We start from the raw sequence: 17617 nt of genomic DNA on the forward strand, positions 1-17617 counted from the left end.
AGCCTCTATCTTGAGCTTTATTCTTATTTCTCTATCCCATTGCTATCCTATCTAGTTGACCCATTGGTCTTGATCATAATAAATGAAACATGGTTCTCATAGGTCTCTTGACATGGCTACTCTTTGGACTACACACTTCATGCTATCTCACTTGTTGGCTTCATTTCTTATCCTACATGCTATCTTTCTCATTACTTCCATTGCTTATCCAAAACAAGCTTCATATGACTATTTCACCTCTTTCCCTAGCTTGGGTACTCTTGAGGAGTTGGTCCTTGAGGATCACTTTCACTTGCTTCATACTCCTTTCTTATCCATCTTTGTCTATCCACCAACTTTCTACTCCATCATATCCTATACCTTGCTAGACATTGGGAGAAAATGATGTGATCTTGCTTGAGAACTAGTGATATCTAAAACCTTCTAAAAAATTCCAAAAAAAATCATATATGATCCTGAAAAAAATCCTAAAAATTAGAAAATGTCCTAAAAAAATGATCACCTTAGTGAAAACCTAGCAATAGGTGCTTTGATGTATCACGAAAAAAATAAAAAATTTGTCAAAGTGGTGAAAACCTGGAAATAGGCGCTACTTGAAACCCTTGCACCTATGTCTATCAATCTCAATCATCCACTTCGCTACACATTTCCTAGCTTGGAATTGTTTCTTGTCCTCATCTTGGGGGCATAGCTACTTAGCCTATTGAGGTATTCTTGTGCATTAGGGTTTCTTTGACAACTCACAAAATAGTGTTTCTCAACACTTCCCCCACTTTGACATCAAGTGTTTTTCAACACTTTACAGATAGTTTACCTACGGTCTCCGATGTCGCGATATTTCTCACTATCAGAATCAAGTCTGGAAGAAATGGCCAAGTGACTTACACACACCCACTTTAACATTTAAATGACTAAGCTATGCTGATATTTATCTACTTTATGTGTTGTCTATGATGATTTCTTTGCCATGTGTTCCCTCCCTAATATTCTTTCAAGGATGTCATTGACTAGAAGATTGGGGGCATGGGGCATGTCTTCCTGATTTCTGCCTGTGGGTATACTTTGTTTGTCTATAGTGTTGTAAGCATTTGTGCTTTTCCTATTCAACACTTTGACTTATAAATGTATCATCCTTGACTGTTTTGCAAGACCGCACTCAGGGTTTATCCTAGCGCTTATGCCTTAATATAGGTGTAATCTTGCTAAATTAAACTTAGGGAATCTAATCATGTTGTTATGTTGACTTACATGTCTCTAATTCTTAGATTGGATTTCCACATGCCTATCTGATATCGATCATATTCATATCCTCATAGTTATAGTAGTGATGGTTGCATGATCTCATGATGTCCCTAATAAATGCTCAATGATGAACTTAAGAGTCTAAACGTTATGCACTTCTTGCTGGTAAACCACTTTGCATATTAGCTTGCATTTTAGGTTCATTTTCTAGATTAGTCTTGCATTCTTGCATATGGGGAGAGCTCTCTCTTCATCTTTTTGTGGACATATCAGCTAACTCCTTTCATATATATTTTTTTACTTTCTTCTTGTTCATGTCTTTTCACCTTCTTAATCTTTCACTTCATCTCTTTTCTATCTTATCATCACATTATATAAAGTTTTAACCTCTCAAATAATTTCAAATTTCCTAGATTCATTTTTGAGATCAAAATCCAAATTCGAGTTCATCTTGATGGTTAAAATTGTCTTTTAAAATTTTACCTTCTTCTGAGCAGTTAGTTGATTGTTTGAGGTCTAATCTTTGAATTATCGCTGGGGCATCTTCATTTCTTCATGTCTTCATCATTTCTAATGTTCATATCTACTTCTAGTCAACTTTTCAAATTTAAATAATCTTTCTACTAGATTTGACCTAATTTTTATGCTATATCCTTCAAGGTCAATTCTAGTCAAACTGGGGCATTTCATCAGTTTCTTATAGTCATTCTTGGGTGCTAATCATTTATCTGTCATATCAGACATTGCTATATCTCAATTTTCTCATGTCTAGCTAGTTTCTGCTTCTTCTTACCTCATTTCGATTTCGATCCCGAGGGAGAAAAAATACTCTATTGCTGATTGTTACAGCTATCTATTTCTTAGGAGCATTTGTTTGACCTTATGACTTGCTTTCAATATATTCACTTTTCTAGGTGTTAGAATTCTTTTTAGATCCTAACATCATCTTCCTAGTGTTCAATACTACCGCTATCAGGCTGTGCATTCAGGACTTTCTATCTATTTTTTCATTTCATTCTTTGAAATTAGATATCTATATCTATCACCACCTACTTGTCTTTCTATTTTCTTTGACATAATGTGTTCCCAGATCGATCACACATTAGTCAAAGAGGGGCAAATGTAATCACCTAGAAATGGTCATCTAGACTATTAGCCCCCTTTTCAATATTTTGGCTAAATTATTTTAATCACTTACCTAAGACAAATTGCTAATAATCAATTTATTTTATTATAACCTATAGTTTGACTATGCTATCCTAAGTTCATTATTTGATTAAAAGAACATGTCCCCTTTTAATTAAATAAAAGACCCCATTCTTTTAACTCACTTAAAGTGCACACATAAAGTCCTTTTTCTATTTTGCAATTAAAAGAAAAGGCTTTGTGACTTTTGTCTTCTATGACAAGTCAACTTATATTCTATTGGTTGACTTGTGTATGCACATGGATCACTCTTCTTTTTGAATTCCACTATTGATCATCCACCATCTTCATCTTGATCTCTACTATCCATACATCTTTAAAAGGGAGAGAGATTTCCCCCTCAATCAATCCTCATTTTGAATATTGTTATGCTGCAGGTTTTCTAATAGGTTTCTTTGGAGCTTTGTGGAGAACTTCTATTTCTTGCCTACATTCTCTCATCCATAGCACCATGGCATTCTAGCTTAGCTTAGCTTTCATTTTTACATGTAGCTTAATCTTTCATCCATGCTTAGAATAGCTGCACTTTTCATATTCATTCTAGTTTAATCTTTAGTTGCATTGCATTCTTGAGAAACTCCTTGAGACATTTGCATTCTTGCATCTTGTCTTTGGAACCTCCCATTGCATGGTTTACTAGCAAGAAGAGTATTCTTAAGCCTCAGCTGAGAGCCCTTGAACTTGAAATACACTCTCTTGCACTCCATGGATAGGGAGCTCTAAGTCGACATCCAAGCATTCCAAACTCATGGAATCGGTTGGATAGAAGGGTTTAGAGTGGGACACTTTTGAGTGTACATTTTTGGCGCCCACCGTGTACCTTTATACTCATTTCGACTTAATTTTTATGATATATCCTTCAAGATCAACTCTAGTCAAACTGGGGCATTTTATCAATTTTTTTTATAGTCATTCTTGGGTTCTAATCATCTATTTTTCATCTTGGACATTGATATATTCTAATTTTCTCATGTCTAGCCAGTTTTTGCATCCCCTTACCTCATTTCAATTTCAATCTCGAATGGGCAAAAATACTCTATCACTAATCACTACAGCTATTTATTTCTTCGGAGCATTTGTTTGATCTTCTCACTTGTTCTCGATCTATCTACTTTGCTAAGTGTTAGCATTCTTATTGAATTCTGACATCATCTTTTCCTAGTGTTCAGTACTACCACTATTAGGCTGTACATTTAGGACTTGCTATCTTTTTCTACATTTCGTTCTTCAAAATCAGATATCTATATCTATCACTGCCTACTTGGATTTCTATTTTCTTTGACATAATATGTTCCCAGATCGACCACACATTAGTCAAAGAGGGGCAAAATGTAATCACCTAAAAATGGTCATCTAGACTATTAGCTCCCTTCTCAGCATTTTGGCTAAATTAATTTAATCATTTACCTTGACCAAATTGCTAATAATCAATTTATTTGATTATAACCTATAGTTTGACTATGCTATCCTAAGTTCATTATTTGATTAAAAGAACATGTCCCTTTTTATTTAAATAAAAGACCACATTCTTCTAACCCACTTAAAGTGCACACATAAAGTCCTTTTTCTATTTTGCAATTAAAAGAAAAGGCTTTGTGACTTTTTTCTTATATGACAAGTCAACTTATATTCTATTGGTTGACTTGTGTGTGCGCATGGATCACTCCTCTTTTTGAATTCCACCGTTGATCATCCACCATCTTCATCTTGATCTTTACCATCCATACATCTTTAAAAGGGAGAGAGCTTTCCCCCTCAATCAATCCATCTTTTGAATATTGTTATGCTGCAGGTTTTCTAACATATTTCTTTAAAGCTTTGTGGAGAACTTCTCATTTCTTGTCTCATTCTCTCATCTCATCATATTAGCATAAGATCATAGGGCATTCTTAGCATAGTTTCATGTTAGTTTAGCTTTGATTTCTTGCAATAATCTCACATAGCTTACTATTTGGTTTTGTAATACTCTCATTCATGCTTAGCATAGCTGCATTTTGCATTATCATCTTAGCTTAGTTTTCATACTTGCATTGCATTCTTGAAGAACTCCTTGGGACATTTGCATTCTTGCATCTTGTCTTTGGAACCTCCCATTGCATGGTTTACTAGCAAGAAGAGTATCTCTAAGGCTCATCTGAGAGCCCTTGAACTTGAAATACACTCTCTTGCACTCTGTGGATAGGGAGCTCTAAGTTGGCATCTAAGCATTCTGAACTCATGGAATCATTTGGATAGAAGGGTTTAGAGTGGGATACTTTTGAGTGTACATTTTTGGCACCCACCGTGGGGATTGAATCAAGTTTCTAGCTCCATTTTCTAGGTCAAAATCAAACAAGATAATTTTTAACCTTCATTTTTCATGGGCTTCAATTTGTTGAAAACTCCATCCTTTATCAAAGAGTATGTGTTTGCATGTCCATCATGTATTGCATGTCTATCAAACTGCCATGGTCTACCCAACAATAGATGACAAACATCCATCAAAATAACATCACAGAGAATTTCATTATGGTAACTCCCAATTTTCAATTTTACTAAACATTGTTCACTTACCAGGACCTTATGATCATCTTTTAACCAAGAAATCCGATAGGGCTAGGGATGTTTTTCCCTCTTGAGCTTCAGCTTAGAGACCATCTCTTCTGATACCAAGTTATCAGTGCTACCACCATCAATGATCACATCACAAAATTTATCCTCACACTTGCATCTGGTACAGAAAAAACTCCTCCGTTTCTTCTCACCACTTAGTAGGACTCTTTCATTTACCAAGGTCTTTGCTCTTTCTGCATCCTCTAAATGTGATGATTGTGCATCCTCATCCACATGAGCAACCCTAGCTTGGCCCTCAGCTCTCCTATCTGTCCTTCCTTGTCATTGAGGACATTCAAAGGCACGATGACCTTCTTCATTGCAATGGAAACAGGTACCACAAAAGCATCCTCTTCCTTGTCCACGTCCTCTACCTCTTCCTCTTTGATTTCCAAAGTCTTGATCATGGGAGCGGTTGAAACCCTCATTCCTCTGGTTTCTGCTACTACCCACATCTTCATTTTTTTTTTGGGTTTCATTGCAGCCTCTAGATGATCTACCACTTCCCCTTCCTCCTTGACAATGCCCTCTTTGTCTTCCTTCAAACTTTTTACTCAGCTTCTCTTCAACTTGTAGGGCAAACTGGTACACTTCTTCAATGCTGGTCATTCTTACCAGACTTAATTCCTCCTGGATGCTAGGTCGCAACCCACTGATATAACAAGAAACCTTCTCCTTATTTGCTTTTGCATGCCCCACTCTAATCAAGAGTTGGTAAAACTCCTCTGTATATTCTTGGACTGATCTTCCTGCTTGCTTTAACCCATGCATCTTCTTAAACAGATCAAACTCATAGTCCACAGGAATGAACTGCTTCTTGAATTTGTCCACCATGAGATCCCATCTTGTGATCTTCTCCTTTCCTCTTCTAAGTCTTTTGAGTTGAACCTCTTGCCACCAGATTTTGGCAAGGCCTTTCAATTTGGCCTTTGCAAACTTAACCCTATCTAGGTCCCTTATATCCTCATACTCAAAGTATTTTTCCAGTTCATTGATCCAATCGATCAACTCATCTAGTTTCAGATTTCCTGAAAAATATACCCACTTCAATTGTACATCTTTTCCCAAATTTAGTAATGGCCCTAAAAAGCCTTTCCTCTACAGGATTCAGAACTTCCCTATTAACTTCCTCTTCTGGTCCCATTACTTCCTCTTCATCGTCATCCTCACTATTGTCACCTACGGCAACATTTGCTCCTCTATGAAGCTCCTCTTGCAATGCTTGTACCTATATTTGGAGGGCTCTAACCTCCTCAGGATCAATAGCTCTGGCCCTTCCACCACACTCTCTTCGTGGAGGCATCTTCTAACTCAAACGCACAACCACAAAGTCCTGGTGCAAACTGCCTCACAATCAGCGCTCTGTCTACACACTTAGGAAAACCTGTTCTGATACCACTTGATGGGGACACAACCCAAAATCAGAATGGACACAATAGAAAAGAGAAATTATATTAACTGAAAAAATAAGATAGTACAAATAGTATAGAGAAAGTAAACTTTAGAACATGCCCTAAGGGCTTACAATAGCATAAATCTGGAGAATATTTCTCCTTTTAGCACCTCCTCTCAAACTCCACTCTGAACTGCCTTTTACAATGCCAGAAATCTCCTTAAGTAGACCCCAGAGGGTTAAGGACTAGGAGTACATTCTAGAAAGTTCTAGTAGGCATCCACAGACAAAATAGAAGGTTCGAGAAGCTGCGTTAGAAGTCGGTGCAAATCTAGAAGAATCTAGAAATGGCAGCCGAACTTTCGGGAGGCATAACTTTTGAACCGTAGCTCCGATTGATGAACTGTTTACATTTTCAGAAAGCTCTCGAAGCACTCTATAGCCCTATGGACAAGATTTTCTCATCTCTCATTTTTTGACCCTTTTTGAGGTCATTTAATGCCCCAAACCTGACTTTGAAGCATTCTTAGGAGGTCTCCAAAACCTGAAAAACTGCAATAACTTTCAAACCGTGGGCCCTTTTAACCTGATTCTTTTTCTACAATGCTCTAAATCACAATTACATTCATCTGGCCAATTCACACCTTCTAGGTCACCAAAATGATGGCCAAATTGCATGCTCCTATTTTTTCAAGATTTTCAAACACACTGATAGTGGAACTGTGAGAGTTGGAACCTTTATTTGTCCCAAATGGGTATCCAAAAATGTAAAGACATGAAACAGAAACTAAGTCTAAGTACATTTTTTTTTTGGGTGACACAGGATTGCCCTTATACCTCTGGATGCTCCTGCACCAGACACCCAGGGTAGATTGAAAAGTGACCCTGTCACTTTATGGATGGTAGAGGAAATCCCAAATGGGAAACCCCAGCTGCTGAAATCCAAGTTGAGTCCTCGATTGGTCGTCCTTTCCATTTGACAAAATACTCTTCATACTGCCTTTTTCTGGTACTCCTACCCACATGATGATCTAGAATGTCATCTATCTCTTCCTTCTTAGAAGCAGGAATTGGACATGGCTCTAACAGTAGCTCCTCATTTGCACCATCATCATGATACTCTGTTAAATCTGCAATGTTGAAAATTGGAGAAATCTGAATACCATCTAGCAGCTCCACTTCATATGCATTTCCTAAGTCATCTTTCTTCAAAATTTTGTAGGGGCCAAATTTCTTCATTTTCAGCTTGTTGTAAGTACCGGCTAGAAATCTTTCTTTTTGTAAGTGTACCATGACTAAATCTCCTACTAGGAATTCCTTATGTCTTCTCCTTTGATCAGCCCTAGCTTTATACTCTTGATTCATCTTGGTTATGTGTGCCTGAACCTCCTCATGTAGACGCTTGATATGTTCAGCAAATTCCTTGGCTTCAACACTTGTCTTCTCCCCTTGTTCTATCTTCCTCAGCTCTGGTGCAGTCCTTGGCCTATTCACATATACAATTTGGAATGGTGATTTTCTAGTACTCCTATTTACAGAGTTATTATAAGAAAACTCTGCCTGTGGTAGAATCAAATCCCATCCCTTGGGCTTATCCCCAACTAAACATCCTAGAAAATTGCCCAAACTTCTATTTACCACTTCTGTTTGACCATCAGTTTGTGAGTGATACGTGGAACTGAATTTTAGGTCTCTTCTCAACTTCTTCCACGATGTCCTCCAGAAATAGCCAACAAATTTAGTATCTCTGTCAGAAACTATACTCCTTGGAAGACCATGTAGTCTTACCATGTCTTTGAAAAACAGGTTTGCAATATGGACAGCATCATGAGTTTTGTGGCATGGAATAAAATGTGCCATTTTGGAGAACCTATCAACTACCACGAATACTGAGTCATTATCCCTTTGTGTCCTTGGCAATCCAAGAACAAAATCCATACTTATGTCCTCCCATGGCCTTGATGGAACAGGCAACGCCTGATAAAGACCCGTATTGTGACTAAACCCCTTGGCAACTTGAAAAACCTGGCAACTTTGTACGAAATTCTTCACATCCTATGAAATTTGAGGCCAAAAATAATGTTCTCTAAGAATGGAAATGGTCTTATCTCGACCAAAATGTCCTGCCATCCCTCCACTGTGTTTCTCCTTAATCAGATTTTCCCTCATGGAACTCCTTGGAATGCACAATTGACTACCTTTGAACAACATGCCATCTTGAATCAAATAATCTAACCACTTTGTTCTATCTACAGAAATAGGCTCTTTACAAGCTTTCCATGCTTCAACAAAATCAACATCCTCGAGGTACAAATTCTTGAGTTCATCAAACCCAACTACTTCAACCTGCATTACTGTAAGCAGTGACTGTCTCCTACTTAGTGCATCTGCAACCCTATTAAATTTTCCACTTCTATGCTTCAACACAAATGTATAACTCTGCAAGAATTCTACCCACTTCATAAGCCTCTAATTTAATTTACCTTGGCTATTTAGGTACTGTAATGCCTGATGATCAATATAAGAAAAAAATTTCTTTGGCAATAAATAATGCCTCCATTTCTTTAAGGCCTAAACTATTCCATAGAACTCTTGATCATAAACAGAATACTTCTTCTTTGCATCATTAATTTTTCACTAAAATATGCAATAGGCTTACCTTCTTGGCTTAATACAACCCCAATAGCGCGTCCACTACCATCACAATCCACCTGGAACACTTTTCTAAAATTTGGAAGTGCCAACACAAGCTGTTCTGTCACCTTCTTCTTCAAAAATTTAAAACTTCTCATAGCTGTTGCAGTCCATTTGTACTCTTTTCTATCCCCTCTTATTGTATCAGTTAGGGGTGCACATATGCTACTGAAATTCTTAATAAACTTCCTGTAAAAACTAACTAGACCATGAAATGATCTTACCTCAGTATCAGACCTTGGAGTAGGCCATTCCAAGATGGCTTTTACCTTCTCTAGATCCATTTTGAGACCTTCAAGTGATATAACAAATCCCAAATAGACTAACTCCGTTTTTGGAAAAACACACTTCTTTAGATTAATTAACAGTTTCTCTTCCCTTAGCCTTTCAAGGACACTACGAATATGCAGTAAATGTTCTTCCAAAGTCTTGCTGAAAATTAAAATATCATCCAAATAGACAATAACAAATTTTCCCAAGAGCTTCTTAAGTACCTCATTCATGAGCTGCATGAAGGTGCTTGGGGCGTTCGTCAATCCAAAGGGTGTGACTAACCACTCATAAAGACCCTCCTTGGTCTTGAAGGTTGTTTTCCACTCATCTCCTTCTCAAATCCATATTTGATGATAGCCACTCTTCAGATCTATCTTTGTGAAGTACTGAGCTCCACTCAAGCTATCCATAAGATCATCCATCCTTGGTAAAGGAAACCGGTACTTGATGGTTATCCTATTTATAGCTCGAGAATCTGTACACATCCTCCACTCTCCATCCTTCTTTGGTGCAAGTACTACAGGTACTGCACATGGACTAAGGCTCTCTTGAATCAAGCCCTTCCTCAACAGCTCTTGAACCTGTCTATTTAGCTCCTCTGTTTTAGTAGGAGTCATCCTGTGAGCAGCATTGTTAGGTAAACTAGCTCCAAGAATCAGATCTATATGATGACTGAATTGCATTACTGGTGGCAATCCATCTAGAACATTATTACATATAATATCTCCAAATTCCCCTAGTAAATCTGAAACTTCAAATGGTATTTCACTAATACCTTCTTTATCTTTCCTACGAATCAAAGCATAGCATATATGCTGATGTTTCATGCCATCTAAAAACTTCCTTCCATCAACAAGAGAAATCCTAGCACTGCTACATACCTTTTCACCTTCCTTTTTCATGGGCTTCAATTTGTGGTGAACTCCATCCTTTTTCAGAGAGTATGTGTTTGCATGTCCATCATGTATTGCATGTCTATCAAACTACCATGATCTACCCAACAACAGATGGCAAACATCCATCGAAATAACATCACAGAGAACTTCATCATGGTAACTCCCAATTTTGAATTTTACTAAGCATTTTTCACTTACCAGGACCTTATGATGATCTTTTACAAAAGAAATCCGATACGGCTGGGGATGTTTCTCCCTCTTGAGCTTCAGCTTAGAGACCATCTCTTCTGATACCAAGTTATCAGTGCTACCACCATCAATGATCACATCACAACATTTATCCTTACACTTGCATCTGGTATGGAAAAAACTCCTCCATTGCTTCTCACCACTTAGTAGGACTCTTTCATTTACCGAGGTCTCTCCTCTTTCTGCATTGTCTGAATGTGATGATTGTGCATCCTCATCCACATGAGCAACCCTAGCTTGGCCCTCAGCTCTCCTATCTGTCGTTCCTTGTTGTTGAGGGCATTCAAAGGCAGGATGACCTTCTTCATTGCATTGGAAATAGGTACCATGGAAGCCTCCTCTTCCTTGGTCATGTCCTGTACCTCTTCCTCTTTGATTTCCAACGTCTTGATCATGGGAGCGGTTGAAACCCTCATTCCTCTGGTTTCTGCTAGTACCCACATCTTCATTTTTCTTTTGGGTTTCATTGCAGCCTCCAGATGATCTACCGCTTCCCCTTCCTCCTTGAACGTTCCCTCTTTGTCTTCCTTCAAACCTTTTACTCAGCTTTTCTTCAACTCATAGGGAAAACTAGTATGGTTCTTCAACATTGGTCATTCTTACCAAACTTAATTCCTCCTAGATGTTAGGTCGCAAGCCACTGATATAACGAGCAACCTTCTCCTTATTTTCTTCTACATGCCCCGCTCTAATCAAGAGTCGGTAAAACTCCTCTGTATATTCTTGGACTGATCTTCCTGCTTGCTTTAACCCATGCATCTTCTTAAATAGATCAAGCTCGTAGCCCATAGGATTGAACTGCTTCTTCAATTTATCCACCATGCGATCACATCTTGTGATCTTCTCCTTTCCTCTTCTAAGTCTTTTGAGTTGAACCTCTTGCCACCAGATTTTGGCATGGCCTTTCAGTTTGGCCTTTGCAAACTTAACCCTATCTGGGTCCCTTATATCCTCATACTCAAAGTATTCTTCCAGTTTATTGATCCAATTGATCAAATCATTTGGTTTCAGATTTCCTGAAAATATACCCACTTCAATTGTAGGTCCTTTCCCAAACTTAGTAATGGCCCTAAAAAGCCTTTCCTATACAGGATTTAGAACTTCCCCATCAACTTCCTCTTCTGTTCCCATTACTTCCTCTTCATTGTCATCCTCACTATTGTCACCTGCGGCAACATTTGCTCCTCTACAAAGCTCCTCTTGCAATGCTTGTACCTATCTATGGAGGGCTCTAACCTCCTTAGGATCAATAGATATGGCCCTTCCACAATGCTCTCTTCATGGAGGAATCTTCTAACTTGAACCCACAACCACACAGTCTTGGTGCAAACTGCCTCACAGTCGGCGCTCTGTCTACACACTCAGGAAAACTCGCTATGATACCACTTGATGGGGACACAACCCAAGAACAGAATGGACACAATAGAAAAGGGAAATTATATTAACTAAGAAAATAAGCTAGTACAAATAGTACAGAGAAAATAAACTTTAGAACATGCCCTAAGGGCTTACAATAGCATAAATCTGGAGAATATTTCTCCTTTTAGCACTTCCTCTCAAACTCCACTCCGAACTGCCTTTTACAATGCTAGAAATCTCCTTAAATAGACCCGAGAGGGTTAAGGACTAGGAGTACATTCTAGAAAGTGCTAATAGGCATCCACCGACAAAATAGAAGGTTCTAGAAGCTGCGTTAGAAGTCAGTGCAAATCTAGAAGAATCTAGAAATGGTAGCCGAACTTCCAGGAGGCATAACTTTTGAACCGTAGCTCCGATTGACGAACTGTTTACATTTTCAAAAAGCTCTTGAAGCGCTCTATAGCCTTATGAACAAGCTTTGCTCATCCCCCATTTTTTGACCCTTTTCGAGGTCATTTAATGCCCCAAACCTGACTTTGAAGCTTTCTTAAGAGGTCTCCAAAACTCGAAAAACTGCAATAACTTTCAAACCGTGGGGCCTTTTGACCTGATTCTTTTTCTGGAATGCTCTATATAAAAATTACATTCATCTGGCTAATTCAAACCTTCTAAGTCGCCAAAATTATGGCAAAATTGCATGATCCTATTTTTTTGCAATTTTCAAACACACTAACAGTGGAACTATGAGAGTTGGAACCTTTATTTGACCCAAATGGGTATCCAAAAATTTAAAGACATGAAACAGAAACTAAGTCTAAGTACATTTTTTTTGCGTGACACAGGATTGCCCTTATACCTCTAGATGCTCCTCCATCAAACACCCAGGGTAGATTGAAAAGTGACCCTGTCACTTTATGGATAGTAGAGGAAATCCCAAATGGGAAACCTCAGCTGCTGAAATCCAAGTTGAGTCCTCGATTGGTCATCCTTTCCATTTGACCAAATACTCTTCATACTGCCTATTTTTGGTACTCCTACCCACACGATGATCTAGAATGTCTTCTATCTCCTCCTTCTTAGAAGCAGGAATTGGACATGGCTCTAACACCAGCTCCTCATCTGCACCATCATCATGATACTCTGTTAAATTTGCAATGTTGAAAATGGGACAAATCTGAATAGCATCTAGAAGCTCCACTTCATATGCATTTCCTGAGTCATGTTTTTTCAAAATTTTGTAGGGGCCAAATTTCTTCATTTTCAGCTTGTTGTAAGTACCGGCTGGAAATCTTTCTTTTTGTAAGTGTACCATGACTAAATCTCCTACTTGGAATTCCTTATGTCTTCTCCTTTGATCAGCCCTAGATTTATACTCTTGATTCATCTTGGTTATGTGTGCCTGAACCTCCTCATGTAGACGCTTGATATGTTCAGCAAATTCCTCGGCTTCAGCACTTGTCCTCTCCCCTTGTTCTATCTTCCTTAGCTCTAGTGCATTCCTTGGGCTATTGCCATATATAATTTGGAATGGTGATTTTCCAGTACTCCTATTTATAGAGTTATTATAAGCAAACTCTGCCTGTGGTAGAATCAAATCCCATCCCTTAGGCTTATCCCCAACTAAACATCTCAGCAAATTGTCCAAAATTCTATTTACCACTTCTGTTTGACCATCAGTCTGTGGGTGATGCATGGAACTAAATTTTAGGTCTCTTCTCAACTTCTTCCACAATGTCCTCTAGAAATACCCCACAAATTTAGTATCTCTGTCAGAAACTATACTCCTTGGAAGACCATGTAGTCTTACCACCTCTTTGAAAAACAGGCCTGCAATATGGACAACATCATGAGTTTTGTGGCATGGAATAAAATGCACCATTTTGGAGAACCTATCAACCACCACGAATACTGAGTCATTACCCCTTTGTGTCCTTGGCAATCCAAGACCAAAATCCATACTTATTTCCTCCCATGGCCTTGATGGAACAGGCAACGACTGATAAAGACCCGTAATGTGACTAAACCCCTTGGCAACTTGACAAACCTAGCAACTTTCTACGAACTTCTTCACATGCTATGAAATTTGAGGCCAAAAATAATGTTCTCTAAGAATGGAAATGGTCTTATCTTGACCAAAATTTCCTGCCATCCCTCCACTGTATTTCTCCTTAATTAGATTTTCCCTCATGGAACTCCTTGGAATGCACAATTGACTACCTTTGAACAACATGCCATCCTGAATCAAATAATCTAACCACTTTGTTCTATCTATAGCAACAAGCTCTTTACAAGCTTTCCATGCTTCAGCAAAATTAGGATCCTCAGGGTAAAAATTCTTGAGTTCATCAAAACCAACTACTTCAACCTGCATTACTGTAAGCAGTGACTGTCTCCTACTTAGTGCATCTGCAACCCTGTTAGATTTTCCACTTCTATGCTTCAACACAAATGTATAACTCTGCAAGAATTCTACCCACTTCATATGCCTCTGATTCAATTTACCTTGGCTATTTAGGTACTATAATTCCTGATGACTAGTATACAAAACAAATTCCTTTGGCAATAAATAATGCCTCCATTTCTTTAAGGCCTGAACTATCGCATAGAATTCTTGATCATAAACAGAATACTTCTTCTTTGCATCATTCAATTTTTCACTAAAATATGCAATAGGCTTACCTTCTTGGCTTAATACAGCACCAATAACACTGCCACTAGCATCACAATCCACCTGGAACACTTTTCTAAAATCTGGAAGTGCCAACACAGGCTATTCTCCCACCTTCTTCTTCAGCAATTCAAAACTTCTCGTAGCTACTGCAGTTCATTTGAACTCTTTTCTATCCCCTCTTATTGTATCAGTTAGGGGTGCACATATGCCATTGAAATTCTTAATAAACTTCCTGTAAAAACTAACCAGACCATGAAATGATCTTACCTCAGTAGCAGACCTTGGAGTAGGTCATTCCAAGATGGCTTTTACCTTCTCTAGATCCATTTTGAGACCTTCAGGTGATATAACAAATCCCAAATAGACTAACTCCCTTTTTGCAAAGACACACTTCTTTAGATTAATTAACAGTTTCTCTTCCCTTAGCCTTTCAAGGACACTACGAATATGCAGTAAATGTTCTTCCAAATTCTTGCTGAAAATTAAAATATCATCCAAATAGACAATAACAAATTTTCCCAAGAACTTCTTAAGTACCTCATTCATGAGCCGCATGAAGGTGCTTGGAGCGTTCGTCAATCCAAAGGGCATGACTAACCACTCATAAAGACCCTCCTTGGTCTTGAAGGGTTTTATAAGCTCATCTCCTTCTTGAATCTGTATCTAATGATAGCCACTCTTCAAATCTATCTTTGTGAATTACTGAGCTCCACTCAAGCCGTCCATAAGATCATCCATCCTTGGTAAAGGAAATCGGTACTTGATGGTTATCCTATTTATAGCTCAAGAATCTGTACACAATTTTCAATCTCCATCCTTCTTTGGTGCAAGTACTGTAGGTACTGCACATGGACTCAGTCTCTCTTGAATCAAGCTCTTCCTCAACAGCTCTTGAACCTATCTATTTGTCTCCTCTGTTTCAGTAAGAGTCATCCTGTGAGCAGCCTTGTTAGGCAAACTAGCTCCTGGAATCAGATCTATCTGATGACTGATTTGCCTTACTGGTGGCAATCCATCTGTAACATTAGCAGAGATAATATCTCCAAATTCTCCTAGTAAATCTGAAACTTCAAATGGTATTTCACTACTACCTTCTTTATCTTTCCTAGGAATCAAAGCATAGCATATATGCTGATGTTTCATGCCATCTAAAAACTTCTTTCCATCAACTAAAGAAATCCTAGCACTGCTACATACCTTTTCACCTTCTTTTTTCATGGGCTTCAATTTGTGGTGAACTCCATCCTTTGTCAGAGAGTATGTGTTTGCATATCCATCATGTATTGCATGTCTATCAAACTGCCATGGTCTACCCAACAATAGATGGCAAACATCCATCGAAATAACATCATAGAGAACTTCATCATGGTAACTCCCAATTTTGAATTATACTAAACATTGTTCACTTACTAGGACCTTATGATGATCTTTTACCCAAGAAATCTGATACCACTGGGGATGTTTCTCCCTCTTGAGCTTCAGCTTAGAGACCATCTCTTCTGATACCAAGTTATTAGTGCTACCACCATCAATGATCACATCACAACATTTATCCTCACACTTGCATCTAGTATGGAACAAAATCCTCCATTGCTTCTCACCACTTAGTAGGACTCTTTCATTTACCAAGGTCTCTCCTCTTTCTGCATCCTCTGAATGTGATGATTGTGCATCCTCATCCACATGAGCAACCCTAGCTTGGCCCTCCGCTCTCCTATCTGTCCTTCCTTGTCGTTGAGGGCATTCAAAGGTATGATGAACTTCTTCATTGGAATGGAAATAGGTACCATGAAAGCCTCCTCTTCCTTGTCTAGGTCCTCTACCTCTTCTTCTTTGATTTCCAAAGTCTTGATCATGGGAGCGGTTGAAACCCTCATTCCTCTGGTTTCTGCTAGTACCCACATCTTCATTTTTCTTTTGGGTTTCATTGCAGCCTCTAGATGATCTACCACTTCCCCTTCCTCCTTGATAGTGCCCTCTTTGTCTTCCTTCAAACTTTTTACTCAGCTTCTCTTCAACTCATAGGGAAAACTGGTATGCTTCTTCAATGCTGGTCATTCTTACCAGACTTAATTCCTCCTGGATGCTAGGTCGCAACCCACTGATATAACGACCAACCTTCTCCTTATTTGCTTCTGCATGCCCTGCTCTAGTCAAGAGTCAATAAAACTCCTCTGTATATTCTTGGACTGATCTTCTTGCTTGCTTTAACCCATGCATCTTCTTAAACAGATCTAGGTCGTAGTCCACAGGAATGAACTGCTTCTTCAATTTTTCCACCATGCGATCCCATCTTGTGATCTTCTCCTTTCCTCTTCTAAATCTTTCCAGTTGAACCTCTTGCCACCAGATTTTGGCATGGCCTTTCAGTTTGGCCTTTGCAAACTTAACCCTATCTGGGTCCCTTATATCCTCATACTCAAAGTATTCTTCCAGTTCATTAATCCAATCGATCAACTCATCTGGTTTCAGATTTCCTAAAAATATACCCACTTCAATTGTAGGTCTTTTCCCAAACTTAGTAATGGCCCTAAAAAGACTTTCCTCTATAGGATTTAGAACTTCCCCGTCAACTTCCTCTTCTGGTCCCATTACTTCCTCTTCATTGTCATCCTCACTATTGTCACCTGCGGCAACATTTGCTCCTCTACGAAGCTCCTCTTGCAATGCTTGTACCTACCTCTGGAGGGCTCTAACCTCCTTAGGATCATTAGCTCTGGCCCTTTCGCCATGCTCTCTTCGTGGAGGCATCTTCTAACTTGAACCCACAACCACACAGTCCTGGTGCAAACCACCTCACAGTCGGTGCTCTTTCTACATACTCAGGAAAACTCGCTATGATACCACTTGATGGGGACACAACTCAAGAACAGAATGGACACAATAGAAAAGGGAAATTATATTAAATGAGAAAATAAGCTATTAAAAATAGTATAGAGAAAATAAACATTAGAACATGCCCTAAGGGCTTACAATAGCATAAATCTAGAGAATATTTCTCCTTTTAGTACCTCCTCTAAAACTCCACTCGGAACGGCCTTT

Source organism: Cupressus sempervirens, chromosome 7 (genome assembly GCF_028749045.1).
Source record: "Cupressus sempervirens isolate cs-2001-9-10 chromosome 7, ASM2874904v1, whole genome shotgun sequence".
Taxonomy (NCBI): domain Eukaryota; kingdom Viridiplantae; phylum Streptophyta; class Pinopsida; order Cupressales; family Cupressaceae; genus Cupressus; species Cupressus sempervirens.